The sequence below is a fragment of the Pelodiscus sinensis genome, chromosome 11, assembly GCF_052426305.1.
Source record: "Pelodiscus sinensis isolate ZL-2025 chromosome 11, ASM5242630v1, whole genome shotgun sequence".
Classification (NCBI taxonomy): domain Eukaryota; kingdom Metazoa; phylum Chordata; order Testudines; family Trionychidae; genus Pelodiscus; species Pelodiscus sinensis.
The window spans coordinates 30,966,773-30,989,711 of NC_143062.1; the positions used below are offsets into that span (position 1 = coordinate 30,966,773).

The window sequence follows — 22,939 nt, forward strand, 5'->3', positions numbered from 1 at the left end:
CGTGCTGCTTCAAGCGACCCTCCCCCTGCCCATTGCACGGGACCGCGGCTCTGCCGAGTCTCCCTCCTGCCTGGGGCGGGGAGAGCGTACTAAGTGGCAGGGGCTGGCAGGGGAGCGGCGCGAGAGCCGATTTCCCCGCCCCCTTCAGCGAAGCCTTTGGCTCGGAGCGCGCGAGCTGCCCCCTGCCACGGGGCCACGGCGACTGCCCTGCAGGGAGAGAGCTGGGCGGCGCGCCCCGGGGCTGCGGCGCCCGGCAGGAGGGGGCCGAGGTAGCACAGTCCGGCTCCGGGCTCTGTGAGTCACTTCCCACATCCGAGCAGGTAAGAGCAGCCGGAGGAGCCTGTCCCCCGGCGTTGGGCGTGATTTTATTCTGCCCCTAGCTCGAGGGAGGCGCCCCCCGCCTTCCACAGGGGGCGAGGGGAGGAGACCAGGCGCCTTAGGCTCTGTGGGAAGCCCACGTCCCATTGGTGTCTGAACTGGAGCTGCGCCGGAGGGCCTGAAAGCGCCGTCTCCGGGGCTCTAGTCAGGCCGGCTGCAGCAGGCGCAGCTTGCGAGATGAGAGGGAGCCAGCCAGGCCCGTGAGTTTCGCCTTCGGTTACTGTATCCTCGCATGGCTTGTTCGCCAACTGAGAGGGGGGGAAACCACACGCAGGAGCAGCTCAGCACAAATGAGGCTGCTGCCGCCACAGCCCCTAGCAGGTGTGTGCCATTAGGTCCTAGCACATTGCATCTCTCTCAGCCCCTGCCTAACTCCAGAGGGCTCTGACCTAAACCTTGTCCCACACTATTTTCTTTCTGATCAAACCATTTCAATGGACCGTGTCAACCTAACACCTAATCTATTTGAATAAAGTGAATTAAAAGTAGTTCTGTGAATTTCACCTGCTTCTTAGTTTGCTCCTGCTCATTTTCCTGACTTGCCCTCCACGTTTCCTTATTTTTCCCATTATTTTCTTTCCCCTGCTGCAGTGTGAAAACGGACATAAAGCAGGGGGGGCTGTCTATTTGCCATGGGGTTATCAAATGTATAGTGTAAACAGATCTTTTCAAGGAAAGTATTTTTCTGTTTTCCTCTGAGACATTATCTGTAACAATAGTACGTTCACAAATCTGTGATTTTAAGTTGAGGTTGAATAATATTTAAAGAAACACCAATTATGTATTGAAATGAAATCTAAGAACAAGAGAAATAGTTGCATGACTGATTGTTTTTGAACAGAAGTATTTCCCTGGAACATTAACACAAAACCCAAAAGAGAAACTGTCTATAAACAAAAGTTATTTCATTATTATTCAAACTGAATGAAATGCAAAGAGTAAACAAGGAGCACAAAGACTGACCAGTAAATAGGACTCTAAAAATTCTTTCACCTCCTAAACTAAGAAGTTATTAGTAACGGAGGGATAGAAGTTGGACATAGAACTAAATTGAATGTCTCCCTATATTCTGGCATGTTATGTGCAATGTTCCCGCTAAGTGTTTTCATTTGCATGGAATAAATTTTGTTATGTATACTGAGGCATATGCAGATGTGTACCACCAATAGAAATACATGCTGTGTCACTCTGCTAATCAGCTGGGTGACATTTGAATCTCTCGTGGGTGGCCACCTGAGCACACAGCTTACAGGGGACACTTGTTGTGTATGTCTTTACCACAAAGGTGTAATTGTAGCACAGGTAGGCACACTCATGCTAGCTTTAAACCAGTTACCACAGGAAACAATAGTGGCAAAGATGAAGTGACACAGGCTAGCAATCCAAGCATGAGCTCGCTAGATACCCTGGATGCTCACTATGGTTGCCAGCTTGTGTCACCATGTCTATACTCTTATAGAACCCTAGGGCTTGAAGAGACCTCAGGAGGTCATTGAATCCAGCCCCCTGCCCAAAGCAGGACCAATCCCAACTAAATCATCGCAGCCAGGGCTTTGTCAAGCTGAGACTTAACTTCTAGGGATAGAGATTCCACCACCTCCCTAAGTAATCCGTTCCAGTACTTCACCACCCTGCTAGTGAAATAGATTTTCCTAATATCCAACCTCGACCTCACCTACTGTAACTTGAGATCACTGCTCCTTGTTCTGCCATCCAGTCACTGAGAACAGCCTCTCTTCATCCACTTTAGAATCTCCCTTCAGGAAATTGAAGTCTGCTATCAAATACCTCCACACTCTTCTCTTCTGCAGATTAAATAAACCCAAATCCCTCAGCCTCTCCTTGTAGGTCATGTGCTTCAGCCCCCTAATCATTTTGGTTGCCCTCCACTTGACCCGCTCATTGTTACCTGTGCTAGTTTAAAGTCAGCCCAGAATTACCTTTGGTAGAATAACACCTTAACTTTGCAGCGGAGACCTATCCAGAAATTGTCTCTAAAGTCCTGATTCTGCAACCTGTCAGCTAACATGTCTGTGTGTAACTTTTTGCCCTTGTGAGTATTACTAAATATTTGAAACCATTCACATAAATAAAATTGCATGACTTGGACCGAAGTGTATTTTTTTCAATTGTTGTAACTATTCACAAGTAGTTACATCTGCAGATGATTGAAAACTCATTTGGTTTTTTTTTTAAGGGTGCCAGTTACAAAGAAGACATTTATTGTGTTTGCCACAATGTTCATGTTTTTAATTTCCTTAAAGCAACATTTTTAGTGGTCACTGGCAGACTTTTTGGTTCTTTGTCAGGCCTTTCACTTGCAGCAGTAGTTCTCAGTGCATATCTCTGCTGCCACAGGGGTAGCTATTTTACTGTGTGTAATGTCAGGTGTAATCTTATTAGATTATGGACCAAATTCTCACTCAGTGGATAGTGTGCTGTAGATCAGCCAGACTGTTGCAGAGAGCTGGATGGTTAGGACAGCTGCAGGGCTATGAGGACACTAAGTTAGGTTGTCTGATCCAGCTTAGCTGGGAGGAGGCAGGAAAAAGGAATTGCAATTTTATTTTCCCCTTGGATAAGAAAGGGAAACAGAATGTAAGCACAGCCATTCTGTGTCTGACCAAAGGTTCATGTATCCCTGTATCCTGTCTTCCAACAGTGGCTGGTGCCAGGTGCTTCAGAGGGAAAGGATAGAACAGGTGACCATCTAGGTTTCAAGTCTGCAAGTAAGATTCCCAAGATTGCTGCTGAAGTAGTGACTTCACTACAGTGACTTTACCTATGTTTCTGGGTTCTATCTCTGAGCTGGGTAATGTTTATAATGTATAGAGTAGAGGCTAATTGTTTTAGGGGCAACATAAGTAGATGAATAGTAGAGCCCACAATCAAACTGATTAGCAACACAACAAAGGCTTCCTCTATCTCCTTGTGAAACCTTACAGAGACACTTTAATCATGTCACCCCTTCAAGAAGCAGCTCTGCAAGCTGCCATCCCCTGGCTGAAGAGGATTCATTTTGAATGTCACTCCTGTATTGTCCAGAGGAGTTAGTGGTGGTTAATACAAGACTGTCTTTCTTGTTTCAAAGAAGAGTGACATCATCAGTTCCTGCAGACGTAGGCCTTGATCCTGCAAACATTTAAGCACATGCTTAGAATTACTCTTGTGAGTAAAGTTATCAAATTCAGTAGGCCTACTCATTTGCTGAAAGTTAAGCACATGTGTAAATGATTGCAGGATGTAGGCCTTAGGAAGTAAGCAGTGAAGCCCAGGAACTGAACCCAAGTTCCCATCATGGTGATGCAGTGATTTACTACAAAGCTTGCTCCCCTCTGCGAGTGACTTCTGACTCCTGGAGCTATCCATCATCCCGAGATGGGAAAAAGATTGAGTTGCTGGCAACTGGAGATATATTCTAGAAAATCAGCTAGTGAAGGCTATAGGCAAAGGTGGGCAGCTTGCCTCTCTTTTTCATTGCAGCCAGTTCTAAGGGACATTTCATGATGAACATCAACTGGCAGCAATAGCACTCTCTCTCTCTCAAATTCTGGCACATCTACTAGTGGCAGCACAGCAGCAAAGATAACAGATGATGGGTGGTTATGTTGAATCACAAGTGGTAGAGAGGCCTGCCAGTCTGGCCTGTTGCTGGAGGAGCGCTAGACTGCAATCCTAATACAGTAAATTTCTGTTTATCCAAATATACTGGTGAGAAAGTGGAAACATAACCAGGCATTTAGCACTCATAATGCTGAAAGGCAACACATTGGATTCAGATAGATAATTAGAGCCCTGCAAATTCTGTTTCTGTATCTAATCTTCAGCCATGAACTGCATATATCTGCAGATTTACAATGCTTTAGGTATAAAATTTGGATCCACATTCAACCACAAAACACAATCTATGGGTATCCATATCTGAGGGCTGTACAGATAACTAGGATTTGAGGATAAAGGAAATTCACATAACTGGAGTTGTACTGTAGTGATGATCCTCCTTCCCATCACCAGCTGGAGTTCTGACATCTCTTGGCTTCTTTACATTAAATGTTACAGTATGCAATAGTTTTGCTTTTAAAGGGAAACAACCTTCTGTTGTTCGGATGCAAAAGTACATTATAACCTGGGGGGAGAGGGGTTGCAGAAATTAATTTGATTAGTGAATGTCATGCTAACTTACAGAAAGTTTGTGATGCAAGCCAAATTTTCTAGCTGAGAACACAACAAAAAGGTTAGCAAGACCCAATATAAGCCAAAATAAATACTAATGAAAGGAAAAAATAAGTTAAAATATGGAAGTGGATGTCTGGATTCTGGTATTATATTCTGGCTCCACAACTGACCATGGTAAGTCCTTTAATCTTTTGGTACTTTAGTCTTTCCATCTGTTAATGGGGTTCAATACTTACTTATCTAACAGGGCTGTTGTGAGGGTTAAGCATTTATGGGTTGTTCAAAAATATTCACAAGACATGCAATATTATTAGGAAAGGACTTTTAAAAATGCTCCATGTTGGCCTAACTTTGCTCAAGTCAATGAGAGTTTTCAGAAAATGTGCTGTCCAAAAGAGCAAACATGAAGATAAGTGTCAACCTTTTAAAGCATATGAGTGCCTAGGATATAAATCCATATATGTACAATAGGCAGAGTATTAGTTGAAAACATTGTCTTATGAATATAACCCTTCTTCCAGGGGAGCCAGCAGCAACCCGGGCTGGGTTCAGTACCTAGGGGTTTCTTTCCATCTCTACAACACAGAACCAGCTCAAGCCCTTACCCAGTAACTTAAGAAATTTACCCGCCACCCTGGGTGCCTCCAAGGCAATATTTCCCCACTTGCAAGGACAGAGTTTGAGTGTAGAAAAGAAACTTTTATTAAAAGGAGGGAAGTAGCGAGGCATTAATTTGGGAAAACACTGCAAACGGGATTCACAATCATAAACCATGACTAAAAAACCCACACTTAAGTAGGTTGGGCAATGTCATTTTTCCTCTCAGGTTCTTAAGCCCAGACACCTTCATGTGCCCAACCCTTCACTGCACCCCACTCACCATTGCTATCCTTGATAAGTGCAGAGCCAAACTTCACTCCCACCCTGGGTGGAGAAGGGAAGTAAAGAGGCACCTTACTGGCTGTGCTGCTTGAGCACTCACTCACGGACTGACCCTCTCTCCTAACCACCCTGCTGGCCACCTGATTGCACCTGCCAACCACCTACTCACAGCTCACTTCATGCCTCTCCACCACCAGCCTCCTGACCACTCATCACATATCTCTGCTGCCTGCTTACTCAGGGCTCTCACCATGCCTTTCCATCAGATGCCTTGCTAGCTGCTTGATGCACCTCACCAGCCATTCATTTAGCTCATGCAATTTCAGCTACCTGTGATTTCCAGCTGTGGGCAGGCAGGGCAGAACACAGTTCTACCACAGCTAAACAATTAAAATAACGAAGAGGCTTGCAGTGAAGCTTACTTAGCTGTATTCTTCAAAGGGCATGAGGGAAAATAGGTGGAAACAGTCTAGGGAGGGTGTGCAGCCTTCTCACTGAGGTACTTGTATCCACCCCTCTTACTTTCACAGAGCTCTGAGTTTCTAACATTCAAGGCTCTAGCTTAACAGGGCTCTTTCCACGGAGGGTGGCCTCCCTCATATGGTTAAGTACAGTTCTGCTTTTCTGTGTTCATACAATAATTACAAACATTATAATTGTAACCATATTTCACTACCCCTGAATTCACTACAAAGGTGATTTGCTTACATATTCAACAGATGCAGTGGTGTCAAAGAGATCAACTTTGGTTGGTGTTGGATACAAAGCAGGAACAAACTGTATTTACATAAACACTTCCAACACTCTCCCCCTCCCAGCTAGCTGTCCGGGAAGCATTCAGTCAGACCCTGCTTACATGAATTTGACAATTGCATGTGCCACAGTCATTACGATTAAGTACCAATGTTACTAGGCTGGGATTTGCAAAACAATCTAATGTGAGCCTAACACTGCTCCCCTGAAATCAATGGATCAGTGCTTGAATAGGAAACCACAGAGGAAAAGCGAGAATGCAGAAAAAATGTTAATACAACAAGGATTCCTTTGGCACCTTAAAGACAAACAGATTTATTTGGACATAAGGTTTTGTGGGTAAAACCACTTTGCCATAAAAGCTTATGCCCAAATAAATGTGTTAGTCTTTAAGGTGCCACAGGACTCGTTTTTGCAGATACAGACTAACACACTATCACTCTGAGCAAATATATTAGTGGCTCAGTAGGCCACCATCTTCCCTCCTGAGTCAATACTGAATCAGTGCCCCAGACTGGAGTTTGAAGGCCCTATTCTTTCGCTAGCAACCACCACTAACTAGCTAAAGAGGGATTTTTTTCCAGACCAATGGAAATGCATATACTGATTGTATATGTCTGAGTGGCATTCTGCCCAAATGGTCTCTCAAAAGAAGTCAGTGTTGCATTCCTTGGCCATGCCTTCACCAAATGGAAGATTGATGCTACCGCTAAGCTATGCAACTCCAGCTATGTGAATAAGTAGCTGGAGTCAATGTACCTTAGATCCCATTTTCGCAGTCTACTCTGCAGGGAGTTGATGGGAGAAACTCTTCCATTGACTTCCCTTACTCTTTTCATCTAGTGTAGAGTAGGGGTTGACTGCAGAGTAATCTGTGGTCAATTTGGCAGGACTTAATTAGACTTGCTAAATTGACCACTGGTGGAGTGATCTCAGAGTATGGATCGGGACTGTAGTGTAAACATATGCCAAGTGAGCTGCTGTTGCTGCCATACAATAGATGCTAATATTGTGCTGGCTTTGTTTCTAACTAACGATCTTTGTTTTGTTTAATTCTGCAGAAAGGAAACATGTTTGGATAATTATTACAAGAACTTGAACGATAGGTTACTTACCTGATTTTGCATAAAGTATATTCAAGTTATGTATATTCACATTCAAAACACTTTTCCTAAAAATACAGGGCCCCAGTGTCACACTAATACAAACTAGATTTTGGGGGAAGGGCCTTCCCTAACTCTGATTGCACAGTGACTAGTGTAATAGAGACCCAGTCCTGGTTGGGGCACCATTGTAAAGAAAAGGAAGACCGGTCAAGTGGCTAGGGCATTAGTCTGAGATCTGGATTCACTTTCTATACTCTACAGACTTCCTGCATAGCTATGGACAACTCACTTAGGATGCATCTACACAGCAGGGCTTAACTCAATAAGCTATGCAAATTGAGCTACATCAATTGTGTAGCTTATTTCAAAATAGCTTATTTCAAAATTGGGAGTGTCTACACAGCACTTATTTCTAAATAGAGCACTCTTCCTTTGACTTCCCTTACTCCTGTTACAAAGAAGGTTACAGGAATCTGAGTAAGAAGTCCTCCAGCTTGACAGTATGGCTATGTCTAGACTACGCAAAAGATTCAAAAGAGGATATGCAAATTCCCATGGAATTTGCATATCTTCTTCCAATCTCACTTTTGAAAGCGGAGCTCTGCTTTCAAAAGTGAAAGTAGTCGGGACACAGCTTTTTTGGCAGACCCCCTCCCTTTTTCGGAAAGCCGCTTTTCCTCAAAAAAATTAGGTTTAAGCGGCTTTTCGAAAAAGGGGGGGTTGCCGAGAAAGCTGCGTCCCAACTACTTTCGAAAGTGAGATCAGAAGAAAATATGCAAATTCCCACAGAATTTGCATATCCTTTCGAATCTTCCGCATAGTCTAGACGAGCCCTATTTCGACATTATTTCAAAATAACTGCCTGCTGTGTAGATGCGGACTACGTTATTTTGAAATAATGCTAGTTATAGCAAAATAATGTTGCTATGTAGACGTACCCTTAGGGAACTGAGGTATAGAGAGGCTCTGTATAATGGGGATAAGTGTCCAGCCTCACAGAGTGTTATGAGGATAAAAGCACTGAAGATTGTAAGGTGCTCGGATACTATGGTAATGAGAATCAAAAGCATCTAAGCTGATAATATAGACATTTAGTAGTAGTTTACAAAATGTTATTTACTTTGTATCCAGATCTGTATAGAAAGAAGAGAATGAGAACAACCATTTCTGCCTTGGGTCCTTGCATAAGGGACTGACTGGATAAAATCTGGTCTTTGAACTTAATGAATTTAAGAGCCATCAGGTTCCCCTCCTTCATTGGCTAACTCAATTGACCCTGAGTAGGGCTGCAGAGGAAGTGCACCCTGTATCTTTGCAGAGTTGTGGAAGAGTCATATTTCCCAGACCTCCAGGAAGCTTTGAGTCTGAGCAAAGTAGGATGTCCCCAGAAGTTTGTCATGCAGCAATCTGCCTCCACTCTGCTGTTTTAAGTAAATGTTTATTTCTAGGCTCCAACCACTGGAAATGAGTCACTGTTAAAAGTGAATAAGTCCATTTAAGTATATCTGAATACTGGTAACATCACAGCAGAATTTTCAGAAACTTTCATGATCCTTTGCTGACTTTGAGCACTTAGCAGCTGATGACCAGCAAGGAGATGGATGGATGATTTGCAGAAGATTACTGGACATTCTCTACTACAATGACTCTTTCCTTTGATGATAAACTTTCACAAGATTATTTCCATCTCTACACATAATGTGACCAAAGTATGTAAGTTTGCATCTGTTGATGTCCAACGTCAGTGTCTGCTTCTCTCCAACAATAATTCAAACATTAGCATTCATGTATTTTTCTGTCCAGGAGAGAAGCATGGAGTCTTCACCACTGCCACATTTCAAAAGCTTCAATTTTCTTCTTATCAGAAGAATTAACTTCCCATGATTCAAATCCATAAATCACTATAGAAAAAAAATAAGATTTTCACTGATTGCACCTTCATACATTTCAAGATGCCACATGTCACCCCCTCTCCCGACTTTGTAAAGGAGACCATAGCTGAGTGAGTCATCTCTATTTCTTCTGCTGCTTTCTTTGGAACAGCCTCCTTGATTGGATATACATGATCCAGATAATTAAATTCATCTACTGCCTCTACAGCTTGTCCATTAATCATGATGTCTGCATGCATCGTATGTTTGTTAGTTGTATCAATGTACATCCATTTTGCTTTGTTGCATTCAGAAATAGTCTATATTCTTCACTGTTTCCAAAAGGCTACAATATTTCTTGCATTGCATGAGTGATGGTAGAAAAAAAGAGTCTTGTTTCATTTCATTAGCATATATAAGGTCAGTAAAGAGGCATCACAATGGAATTCCCAACTCCTCCTATTTTTTTCAAAACCTTCTAAGGCTTGTGAATATATTAAAGAGTCATGGTTTCAAAAAGTTAATAGCAATGTTACAGAATGGGCAGAATAAAGTTATTTCAGTGGCTACTGTTACAAAACCCTACGGGGGGGGGGGGGGGAGGTTGTGCCTTGAAAATACCAACTGGCTCACTGAAAGCAGTGATTCATATTTGCTGAATAAATCACATACCTTTAAAGTAAAAGTGTCAGGTTAAAGATCACTGTACATATCAAATCACCTTAAATTGTTAATTTGACCACATGTGAGACTTATACGAAGTTTACTTACTGGTGCCGCTTACTTACATTTTGCACTTCACTCGGGGTGGACAATAGTAACGCACTTGTCAGTTTCACATTTCTGTAGAGTGGGGCTAGGTTTATGCTGTATACCCTGTTTCAATAGAGCCTCACAGTACAAATGCAGTTTACCCTGACTCCTTAAAAATAAGTTTTAAGGATTATTTCAAAGGAAGGGTTTCTTTTCGAAATAGCGTATTTCAAGAAAAAAAAATGGGGTTATTTTGGAAAAGCGGCCAGCCACCATTATGCAAATGAAGTGTGGGAAATTCAAATCTGCGCTTCATTTGCAATTTCGTTTGTCTGCATTTGCATTCCTCTCTCGAAGGAGGAATGCAATGTAGATATACCCTGAGTGAGGGAGCTTTGCTGCTAGCGTAAAAACAACACCTCCTTGAATCTTCTGTCAACTAAGGTGCATCTGTGCTGGAGGTTTTGCTGGTGTAGCTGTGTTGCTAGGGGCTGAGGATTTTTCACACTCTGGACCAACAGAGCTATGCTGGTGTAAGTTTTAAGTGTAGATCAAGTCTATATTTCATTGTTAGGTTCTCATGCACAATCACAGAGCAGCAATGCTTGGATTGTAAACACTGCTGTAGAATGCATACAAAGATCGCTGGAATTTTAAAGAGAAGGCTAATGAAGGCATTCCTATTAAAGCTTTAAAAAATTCTATAATTTAGGCCTAAAAGTAGTCAGCCACTGTCCTTTTCAACTGTAGGGAGATACCTGTGCAAACTACACAATCACTTAACATTTCTGAGAGTATATGTAGAAATGCAAATTCTGTTACGAACCCACAAAAAAACCCCAGGAAACACTATGGGTTCAAGCAATTGGTCCCCAAGCTATTGAATCAAGTTATAATAATCACCACCCTCTGTTCCCTCAGGACAGAAATGGAAACATACCCATTTGCCTGCTGGGTTTCAAGAGGGCACAGAAACAGTTAAATTGCCTTCAGCAAGACGTAAGTTATTTCACACACGTACACATACACACAGAGCATCATCCCCGTTGTGTATGGAAGTTACAGTGTGAGCTGCAAAGGGCTAAGATCAGTTCATGAGTACTCCAGTGTGTCCTTCATGCCATAAAGATCTTGCAAGATAAGGACCTGTTAAAGCAACAAGGCAGCTTGCCAGCCAGGGTCAAAACGGAATGTAAGTCAGAGTGGGTTGATTTTTCTTTTTTTACCAGATGCCTTTGCTTATTTCTGAAAGACACTGTCAGCTCAACCTCCTCTCATCACACAGTTTGTCTGTAGGTTTGATCAACATTTGTTGCTAGGGCTGATGGTATCTTCAAACATGTCCACAGACATGCAATGTCTACACTACAGACCTTACAGAGACACAGCTGTCTGCACTGGTGTTTTGATTCTGCTGAACCATTCCATTAGGATACACCCTGGGATCTATTAGAGTCTAACAGGATTTGTTCTGCAGTGCTGTTTCCCACTGCAGTGCAATCTTGTCCCCTGATAGCTGACGACTGCAGTACAGCATTGCAGAAGTTTCACACATCTTACTTCCAATTATCCACTGACGCAAAAGGTTATGGGCCTGTAGGACTATAGTAGAAAGCAAGGCAGAGCCAGAGGATTCTGAGTCTTGGTCAATGCTTACTCAAAAACTTGTGTTTAAGGAAGCCAGAGAGGACTGTCTTTTTTTCCCTAACACCATATTGTTGTGTATACTGCTCCATTGCAGCTGTTGTGTATTGATTTCAGGTCTGCAGAGGTAGATTCTAGAAATTCAATACATTGAGGTGACTGACCATATTAGTCTATAAAGTTTCCTATTCCAAGTAGTCAGCAAAGCACTTGAAGCACTAGTCACTGATGCAATTGCTTAACACCATTAACATTTGCTTGTAATGGTAGAATATAGGGGACAACAGCAATTGATAGAGTTGTTTTCCACCATTTGCAACAGTCTTTACAATGTTGCCAGTTGACACTTTACTCATGGCAGAGTTACTGCATACCTTTTGATGTTGCTAAACCAGTGTGAGTTCAAACAGCAGTGTATTCAAATCATGCCTCTTTTCTTTTCATTCCATCCTTCTTCTCCATTAACTATTCCTGTGTCCTTCTCTCTCGCCCCCATTCCTCAAATTCAGACATGGTGACAGGAAAGTCATCGCACCTGTTTACACCAATCTAAATTTGGCTCTTGTTGGTAGGTGCAATTATATCCACTATAAAACATGTAACTAAAAATGTGTTTCACACCTGTAAAGCTCCCTGTAAAATTAGACAAAGTGACCAAACTGAGGTTACCTCCCAGCCTTCTACTGACACAGAGTAATACCCTGCTCTGATGGTCTACAAAATATTGTACTTTAAAATCTTTGTGGGCCTTTAGTTTAATAGCGGGATTTCTTGGCATTGATCCGGCATTGACCTTAACCCACTGTAATTTTAATCCCCTCTGAAATATGCCAGTTCTTTTTCATTCGGCTCCTCTGTATTTGGCCAGTGATAGCATGCATCATACACTTGTAATCTCCCTGGGGGATAGAGCCTAGGTCACTTTTCTTTCCTCACTTTCTAAGAGGGTATTAATAATCCTACTTGGAATTTCCTTTGCTACCTAGTTACTCAGACACATTTTTATGCCTTCAGGGTTTTTACTTTAAGTCAATTTAGTGCTAAAGTGACAATCCTGGAGATTGGATGGAGAACTCCCAACGACAGAAAAGGAATAGGTCAGGCCGGAGCAGTGCAAGCTTCCCACAGACTGTCTCACTGAGGTGCCCTAACTCTGATTTAGAACAGTTGCCCCCATGGAGGAGAGAGAAGTTGAATTTCCATGGTCCTTAGCCAAGGGCAGACTGGCAATCAAAATAGGCCTGGGAAATGGGTTGAGAACTGCCCACTTTTTCACATCAAAGAATTTTTTAAAAATTTACTCTTTAACGCTAAGTCGTTCATAATGTCCGCATTATTTATTTTGGACAGTAGGTCCTTCTTGCATGACATTAACATGAAGGATTCAAGATGTGACTGTGAAAGAATTTCTCAATTTGTTCAGAAAATACTTCAGCTTTGAAAAAGACCTCTCACAGGATACCTGGGTTGCAGACAAGGTTAATACATATTTGTACACTAGAAAGATGTGCCTATACGCCAGCGGGTGCAAATTAAACTTGGCCTAAACTTGGCCAAAAAATGGTAACATGTTATGCAGTTTTCGCAGGATTTACATTTCTCTAGAGCAGCTTCGACACAATCCTCACTATTCTCAATAGTGTCATTTAAGACATCTTCGGTAAGAGTTGACCTGAATTTGCTCCATTTCCTTGCGAAATCCATCATCTCTGCATTCAATATTTCTTTTGAGATAGTATTGCTAAATATTTTTAACAACTCATTTAATTTTTCAAATGCATTTTCGGGGAGATTGTTTAGAATATTTTCAAACTTCTTTGGATCCAAATAAGAAAATTCTGTGTAAAGATTGTGGTGTTTTAGATACCTCGTATTGAAACTGCTAACTACTCTATCCATTGTAACATTATACACATTTATGTGATAAATTTCTTTTGCATTTTGTAGTGTTTCATTCGAACCAAATTCCCAAGGTAACTTTTTCTGTATTCTAGTCCATTTTTCTTTAAAATCTGTTTCAACAAGGATATCCACATTTCTGATTTCTAATTCTTCATTTGCCGATGTTACAAATAAGGACTTGTTCAAAATTTCTCAATATTTTAGACAGTTCTTCAGATTTACTTTCAATCATCTGATACGCTTTTATAATGAACATGTTATTCGACTGCAAATACTCTGATAAAGGAGAAGTGTGCTCAAAAATCTGTAAAAATAGTTGTGCAGTTACTATTGTTTCAAAACAAGTCAGAGAATCCAAAATAGTTTTGGCTTTGTGATGCGCATCTTTGTTAAATTTAATGGTGTATGACATTTCGTAAAATGTTTGTAACATATCACAATAAAATGTAACATCTGTAGTATTAAAAAGGCCAAAAATTTTTCTTAAATCTCTGTCTTTCGCCCACCAGCGAGTATCTCCAAGAACTGAAATATAATACATCTTACTAAATTCGCACCACACATTCATGCGTAGGTATGATTCTCTGAGAAACTGCACAGGTGTTAATAATCCTGAAGAGAGAAATAGTTTCCACCGTAATCTGTGTTATTTCACTTACAATTAAGTTCAAAACATGTGCATAGCACCACATATGCATTTGGCCAGGTGCATCATAGTCAAGCCCCACAGAAAACCCATTATATTCAGCTTTCATATTGGCTGCTCCATCAGTAGAGTTACTGATACTTTTTTTTACATCGATATTCAGGGTTTTTTTAAGCATTGCAAACTAAATCACACAATGCGTTTCCAGTTGTTGACGAGTAGTTGAGTGCCATCACTAACCGTTCATGGATAGTATTTGTCACATAGCTTATAACAATCGAACATTGATCATGAACGTTGATATCCTGCGTTGTATCTGTATGCTGAACATTTCTGCATCTCTAATTTAATCACCTAGCATTTTCTTTAAGGTGAGTGTGATGGAATCAATAACTGCATTTGCAGTTGTTTTGGACAATGTCTGCAGATTTCCTCGCCTCTTTTTATTCACATTGATCTCATGACGTTGTTTGCTTTTTTCTACTGCCTCATCAATATGTACTTTTAATATTGGATCAAATTTACTAAGTAAAAGTAACTCCAAGAAGTTACTGTGATCAACATTTTTGTTGAATAATGTATTTGCACTTCCTCTGTAGCTGAGCCCTCCCTTTCCAATTAGTTTTATCACTTCAATTATCCTTTGCATGATTTGATGATTGTGCTGTGAGTTTTCAAGTTTCTTTCTTGTAAATAAACTTAACAGATCTTTTTTGTTAGTTTTTAAAATATATGCTTCATTAGAATTTGCATGAAGTGCGGACATTTCATGTTCTAAGATTCTTTGGTGAATGTGTTTAGTGTGATTGACATAGAATCCAGTGATAAATGTAGAATTATCCGAATCGTTGCTAAATGCAATGCAAAAAAAGCAAAATAAATGTTCTATTTCAGTATTATACATCAACCTATAACGACGTAAACCATCTAGTTGAAAACAAATCTTTTTGTAATTTAATTTTTCATTAAAATTGGGCTGTTTTGGATGAAACTTGAGAAAATGATTTAGATTTTCTTGTTTTAGTCTTAAGAAATAAATACTTTCAGATTCATTATCCCCATATTCATCTGGCTACATCTACACTGGCCCCTTTTCCGGAAGGGGCATGTTAATTTCAGAAGCCGTAATAGGGAAATCGGCGGGGGATTTAAATATCCCCCGCGGCATTTAAATAAAAATGTCCGCCGCTTTTTCCCGGCTTTTAAAAAAGCCGGAAAAGAGCGTCTACACTGGCCCCGATCCTCCGGAAAAAAAGCCCTTTTCCGGAGGATCTTATTCCTACTTCCTTTTTTAAAAGCCGGAAAAGAGCGTCTACACTGGCCCCGATCCTCCGGAAAAAAAGCCCTTTTCCGGAGGATCTTATTCCTACTTCAAAGGAAGTAGGAATAAGATCCTCCGGAAAAGGGCTTTTTTTCCGGAGGATCGGGGCCAGTGTAGACGCTCTTTTCCGGCTTTTTTAAAAGCCGGGAAAAAGCGGCGGACATTTTTATTTAAATGCCGCGGGGGATATTTAAATCCCCCGCCGATTTCCCTATTACGGCTTCTGAAATTAACATGCCCCTTCCGGAAAAGGGGCCAGTGTAGACGTAGCCCTGAGGAAGAGGTCAACAGCGCGACAGAAACAAAATCATGAGGGTTACCAGTAAAGGACTGCAAGTTCAACAATTGTTCAAGTTCGAGAACGGAATTATCAGGAAATTGTGAAGTCAATGGAATGGCGGGAATGACTTTGAGAGTAGAGTCTGAATTCTTATTTATCAGTGATGCTGATGACGGCAAAGCAGAATGTGAAGATTGTGCAGATATAGTTGTAGAATCGAATGTTTGTGTTCCATCAAACTGAGAAGTACGAGTATCAACGATGTGTGTAGCAACATTTATATTCAGTGACGGCGACAGGGAAGACTGACTGGTCACAATGGAAGAATCATCTGATTGAGAAGTAGTTTTAGAAAATGTCCGTTAATTTCTGACATGTTTTCACTTTGGCTTGTAAGATAGCCTGTTTCTTCTTTTTTAACTTCTCCCAACCACCTTGCACTTTTCTTTTTGACATATTTTAAATTACTTTTGTTGTACTTATATACTGCTATAATTCTTCTTGTAAATAACACCAGGTCGACAGGAATGGCGGTGATGTCTGTGGTGGCTGCAAAGGATGTCGACAGACCCACAACGGGAACTGGAACAATATACAAGCACCAATAAATATTGTCAACAACAACCGTGTACAGTGACGTCACATACTGCACCACACCGCAAGACTCGCGGAATGTACGGACAGCAACAACTACAATACGCACACACATCGGCACTTACTCAACCAATCACTATGTACTCTTAGAAGCTTTAAGGTGGACATTACAATTATGGTGACCATATTTTCTGAAGCAAAATTAGGGTAACATTAGCCACACACCCTGACTCCCATTAGCCAGGCCTCTGGAGGTAACACTCTCGGGATCAGATAGACACATGACCAGAAGTAAAAGGTGTCATGTGACCCCCCCTCTAAGGACTTCCCACCATCCTCCTACCAATAGGGATGAGTTTGGCCCCCACCAAATCCCCCTCATGCAACTATCCTGCAATTGCATTAACCCAATGTGTGTCACATTAACTCAGGGGTGGAGGGGCGGGGTGGAGAGGCTGAGAGAAGTGTTCCCTCTAAGAGTTTCCTCCCATGAGCAGAATGAATTTTGTGTTGTGAACCAGTACTGAGTTCATGTGGCTTGTTTGGATATGCCACTGTGGCACCCAAGTTATTAATAAATATCTTATAAGCCTCTACGTTTTCCCTCTGCTGCCATGTCTCCTCCCCTTGCTCCATCAGCTCCCTTGGTGCCTGCTGCCCCCCCCCCAACCGCTCACTCTCCTCTGCTGTCCTGACTCCTCCCCTTCTCACTGCCCTCAGCCCACCTGGGACCTGCCCCCCCTGCACCAGCCCTTCTCTCCCCCGTGCCCTCCCCTCCTCCAGCAGCCGGCCATTCAGACGACGGCCCACTGGGAAAGTCCCGGTATCCCTGTCCTTAGCCTTGCTGCAGAGACCACCAGTGTCAGTTGTGAAGGTAACAAGGGTGTCAATTGCTGCCAATTTGGGGGGGGGGGGGGGAATGGAGATATAAGCACTTATTTCCTGATCACACGCTCATGTTACATTGGCTGCCAAACACTCATGTGAGAGTAAATGACTTTGAGCCCCTTCTGACCCATGTTGGATTGGCAGTGGCAACCTAAAAGTAAAGGTACTATAGCTCATCACCCATCTGCTGAATCAGTGAGTCCCTCAGATTTTTGGGCTCTTCATTTGCCATACTTCCAGCATTTATGTCTATGGTAATACAGAAATAAAAGATCAAAGCCATTTCTCCTAATTTAGCAGTTTGAGAGAGGATAGCCTATAGGAAGGTAGAGAGGTTCTCATTTATGTAGAGTAAATTCTGCTGAGAGCGATCACAAACACTGCTGTTATGTGCAGCTCTAATAACCAGACGGTACTGCCATCTACTGTAGTGAGACAGCACAAATTATCAAAGGGAATGATTAACCTTCATGATGTCACTGCAAAGGAAAACCAGGAATGTGCCTTTGACCACCCATAGCTGGCCAGTTGTATTCCCAACAAGTGTACCTCTTTTCTTAGTTAAGTTTTACTTTATTGGCATGATAGTCTTTTTTTTAAACACCTACCATTGAGATTATCAGCTTCAATGACTGTCTCAAAGCATAATTCCTCCCCTTCCCCCAAAAATGTGCTATAAAATGTCTAATTGAGCAAGTTTTTACACAGGGACAATAAATGAGCAGATCACAATTCAATCAATACACCTAGCCATTTTAAGTTTCAGAGTACACACATGTTGGAAAGGAAGGGGAAATTAAAAAGGTACAAGTTCTTCCAAGCAATCAGATATTTACCACTGATGCAGAAATGAACCCAAACCAGACCAATCAAAGCTTTGATCCACTATGAGAAGTCCTACACTTTTAGGATGTTTTCCAATGTAAAAACGTTTACAGGTTAACAGTAAGTTCTTGAACCAAATAGTAGTTGATAGTTAGCCATTCTTGCCAGCATGTGCAGGATGACTGTTAAGTAACCCTATCTCAGAGAAAATACCATGCTCAAACAGTTTTCCATCTGTTTCTAAGATTTTCCATCTGTGAGTGGAGTAGGGTTGCTAGATGGTTGCTAGCTTTTTTAACCAAAAATACCGAACCCCCCCCCCCCCCCCCAAAAAAAAATACTGGGGAAAAATTCTGTTGAGGAAAAAAGGGTGGGGGAGACCAAGGTTGTGGAGGTGTGGAGGGGAATTAAAAAAAAAAAAAAAAATCAGAATGGCCCCTTTAAGAAGAGGCTTTTTTTTTGCCTGCAGCCAGTTTATTTTTCTGTTCCAGCAACAATACAAGGCCCTGCGGAACCAGGTAAGCAGGGAGGTGGGGGGAATGTTTGGGGGGGGGGCTGGTGAGATGTCTGGGGGGCCTGGTGGAGGGTCAGGGTTGGCCTGGTTGCTGAGTGTGTCATAGGGTTGCCAGGTGTCCAGTATTTTCTGAATTTTTTACCGGACAGGAGCCGAAAATTCCAGACTGTCTGGGTCAATACCGGACACCTGGCAACCCTAGAATGGAGTGAATTTTGTTTTGTGCGCCAATAGTGACGTCATGTACACTTGTTCAGATGTGTGTCACCATGGCACTCACCAGTTACTAACAAATATATAGTTATGGGGGAAAAAAAACAAAACAAGGGATAATTCACAAACACACCCAGAAAACCACCTTTCTTGGCACCAAGTCTCACTCCCACACAGCCTTGCTCCCTAGTCCCTGCACCCTCATCCTGTGCACCCTTTCCACTACCATCACTATTCATTGCTGGCCATCTTGAACTAGCGTGTAGAAACAAATCTGGAAGGAAAACCTCTCTCAATCTTTCTCTCAACTTCCTCTAAAACTCTTGCATTAGCTGCCCTCTGTTCAGGGCTCTTGAGTTTGTCTAGAAAGTTACCTAGTCTCCCTACTTGGCCCCACATCACCAGGGAGCAATTAACCAGTCAGAATTTAAAATAGGCTGATCAAAGCTTCAAGGGTTGGAATCTCATGACCTTTATGAAAGCACCAAACAACAGATCCATGTCAGCTGCTTACTCAGATACCTATATCTCAACTGTGCAGACACTACACAGAGAGTGAAGTCAAGAACCAATAGCCAGATCAAATGCACCATACATCATGCTCCGCTGCTACCTTCAAGCAGAGATTCCACGGAGATATTCTCGGGAACACCTGCTAATGGTCTCTGTGCTGGTGACATAGAAAAACTCTTATCGGCTCAGTATACAATCACATTAGGCACCTGTGACAGAACAAGTGGCTTAGGACAGGTGGATATGAGAGGAGTCTCTGCATGGGATCCCCATCCAGAGCAGCTGGGAAATGCAACTGTATGGATAGCACATGGGTAGAGCTCTGCAAATCCTCGGCTATCCACCTTGCATTAGCTTCCCTCTGTGGGTATCTGCAGATATGGATGCGGATATCCATGGCTCATTTTTGCAGCTATGAATGTGCATACAAATATATTTAGAGCTCTGCATATTTGCAGATAGCCGCGGGTTTCCACATCAGTGGATGCAGATATCTGCAGCTCATTTTTGTGGATACAGATGCGGAGTCAAATTTTATATCTGAGCAGGGGTCTTCATGTGAGTGCAAACAAAAGCATTTGTTCTACAGAATCCTTCCCTGAACAGATGGAAAACAGGAGTGGGGCCAGAGAGAGAGAGGTGGGGTGAGTTCATTTACCCACTCACCACAGGAGCAGAAGGGAAAGGTGACAGGGGACCAGGAGCATGTGTGATCTCTCTCAGGAACCCCACTCTCATCCCCAAACCCTGGACTCCCCAGCTCCTGCCTCTGGCAGAGGCAGAGCACACCCCTTCCCCCGAGCTAGGTGGCCGTTATGGTCGTTGGGAATCGAGCTCAGCAACACAAGCTTTCCACCACTGAAATTTGAAACACCACTTCCTTCTTGCACTGAACCTCCCATACCACCAATCAATGACTGAGGTCTGCACACGCCCCTCCCCTCCCCTCGTGGGGGGTGGCTGCCTTCTCACGACCACCAAAGTTTAACTCGCAGTTAGCAGTGGTGCCTCTGGGGGCAGCCCAGAGAACCGCGGCTCCTGCCCTGCTCAGGGTGCTCTGGGGCACAGTGCACTGGCCCGGCCATGTAGTACCAAAACCCACTCCCCACCTCCCTGCTTAGCATGTTTCCCTCCAGAGGAAGTTTCAATCCACCACAGTGCAGTGGCCGCTCCATTCCTCGGAGGGGAAGGAGGTGGGAGCTGCAGGATCATTGCAGGGAACCGGAGCCAGGTACAGGGCTCAGCTCCCTTCAGCTGGGCACAGTCTGCACTTCCTATGTGGGCTGTGTGGTGGCTGCCCAGCTGTTCCTGAGATGGGGCAGCTGGGGCATGGCTGCACAGCTCTGCTGAGGAGGTGCATGGAACTGAAATTTTTGATGCACGCCTTCACAGGCGCCTACCTTAGAGGAAACCCTGTGGCCAAATACCCTCATTTAATCCATTCTATGTAACAAGGAATCATGTCACACTTTAAATCACAGGACTGGAAGGGAGTTCAAGAGGTCATCTAGTCCAGTCCCCAGCACTCATTGTAAGACTAAGTATTATCTACACCAGAGGTGGGCAAAAGGAACTCCGTGGGCCGGCTCGCCAAGTGGGTTGATCCTGCCTGTGGAGGCCCTGCTGCTTCCCCGCCCCCAGGACAATTAGGGCTTGGGGACAGGGGAGCACTCAAAGCTTCCTCCCCACCCTGCGAACAGCATGCAGTGCTTTGAAGGGCCACACGCGTCCCACAGGGCAGGAGAAGACATCAGACACTCCCCCGTCCCCAGGCCAATCAGGACTTGGGGGCGGGAGAGCGTGTGAAGTCTCTTCCCACCCTGCGAGCAGCGCATGTACTTTGAAGTACTGCTTGCTCCTCACAGGGTGGGGGTAGGGAAGGAGGCGGATTCACATGCTCACAGACTCCCAGGCCGATCAGGGGCATGGGTGCCTAGTGGAAAGGGGGGGCAAAGGGGCTCCCTCTCCCCCAGGCCTGTACTTTTAAATCCATTAATGAGTGCCCAGGCAGGTTAATACGTTGGGCAACAGGTTTTTGTGTGTTACCATTTTGAATATCTAATTTGTGGCCATTAATCCTTTGTCATAGAGATTGTCCAGTCTGACCAATATACATGGCAGAGGGGTATTGCTAGCACTTGAGCACATATATCATAGTAAGCAGAAATTGTGCAGAATATTTGTCTTATTGCTCTAGCCATCAAAGCCCGTCAACAATTGTTGATTAAACTGGCAAGACAACAGACAAACACATTTATTTTAATTAGGGATTTTAAAGTGCATTTCATGTATTTTAAAAGGCATTTCCAGCCTCAACAGCAATTAAAGATCTCAGGCTAGTTTGTTCAGATTCCCAGAATAGAATCTGGTAATTTGGGCTGATCTGCAATCTTTCCCATATACTCATTTTAAGTTCAATATATATTTAACACGCCTCAGCTACTTATATCTATAATGCCCTATAAGAAAATCAAAGACATTATAGAAGAGTTAGTAAAATCCCAATAGTCTTCCATTGAAAGACGCCAAGAAACAATCTAGGACCCAGTTTTCTGTCACCTTATGGGATGCTGCCATGAAAATGGTGGTATAAAAATAATTCTATCAAACACTGTGGGATATAAACAGAATCATGTCACCGGCATGCCAGTGAAATAGTTACAACTTATAACATCACCCTTTGGATGTCACTGGAGAAATATAACTTAACAAGGTTTAAACTCTGAGGTTAAAAAATAGCATCTTTGGGAAGTAACAGCCACGATGAAAAGCAATATGTGCTTCTCTGCCTGCCACAACCAGTACTGATCTTAAAGTTTCCAGCCATTAGATATCAGCCTCTGACTGCCTCCTGATGTGTACACTTCAGCAGTGTAAAGCAACATTTTTAGGCCAGATTCTGATTTTAGGGAGTCTGTTCTAACAGGAGTTTTCATAAAGTTTTTTTGGGGGTTCACACTGGTGTAATGGAGAATGGAATTGGGCTTCACTACGTATTTCTTTTGAAAAGATAAATTTGATTGGAAGAAATTGTGTGCCACTGCCACCCCTACTCTTTTTTATGAGAGCTCCATCAGAATTATATTTCTAACACTCAATAGGCAAAGGCTTTGGAAGAGAGATTTGGAGTTGGCTGAATCATCCATGGATAGAAAAGAGAGCACTGGATCCTCTTTTCCCATTGCTGCCCCAAGATTATAAAGCATTAGAATCTCCATTTAATCAATAGTATTCCTCTCTGGCCTTACTTCTATCCTGAATTCTCTGTAAACAAAACTGGAAACTTTCCCTCCAACCTGGCATCCCAGCACAGAGGGGAGAGGGAACTGCAAGTCTGTAAAGGGACTGTAGATGTGCAGGTGGAATTGGAAATCCAGCTTCATTTATAGGACTAGACACTGATGTGCAGGCAGCTCCAGCAGTGATTGAGAAGGCATGAAAATTATCTGATGTATGTGGAAACCTGATTGGGGTGCATCCAGACCAAGTCTGCTGGGGGGATGGAGCAACTTTGCCTGTCCAAAGCAAAGATACAGATGCCTGGAGAGAAGAAGGGTGGATGAGCAAGTGTAAAGAAGTTAACAGCAGGCAAACCTTTACTTCCTGTGGTACAAAAAAAAAACCCCAACAAATGGTCTGGGTAGCACTTTATAGACTAACAAAACATGTAGATGGTATCA

The 22,939-nt window shown here is 42.8% G+C and overlaps 1 long non-coding RNA gene across 1 annotated transcript; it reads left to right on the forward strand.

Moving 5' to 3' along the window:
- The first annotated feature begins 162 nt into the window (after positions 1 to 162).
- On the forward strand, positions 163 to 18,342 carry LOC112547414 (uncharacterized). The gene is made up of 3 exons (XR_003091156.3): positions 163 to 320; positions 10,841 to 10,918; positions 16,230 to 18,342. It is a non-coding gene; the product is annotated as an uncharacterized LOC112547414 (long non-coding RNA).
- The last annotated feature ends 4,597 nt before the right edge of the window (positions 18,343 to 22,939 follow it).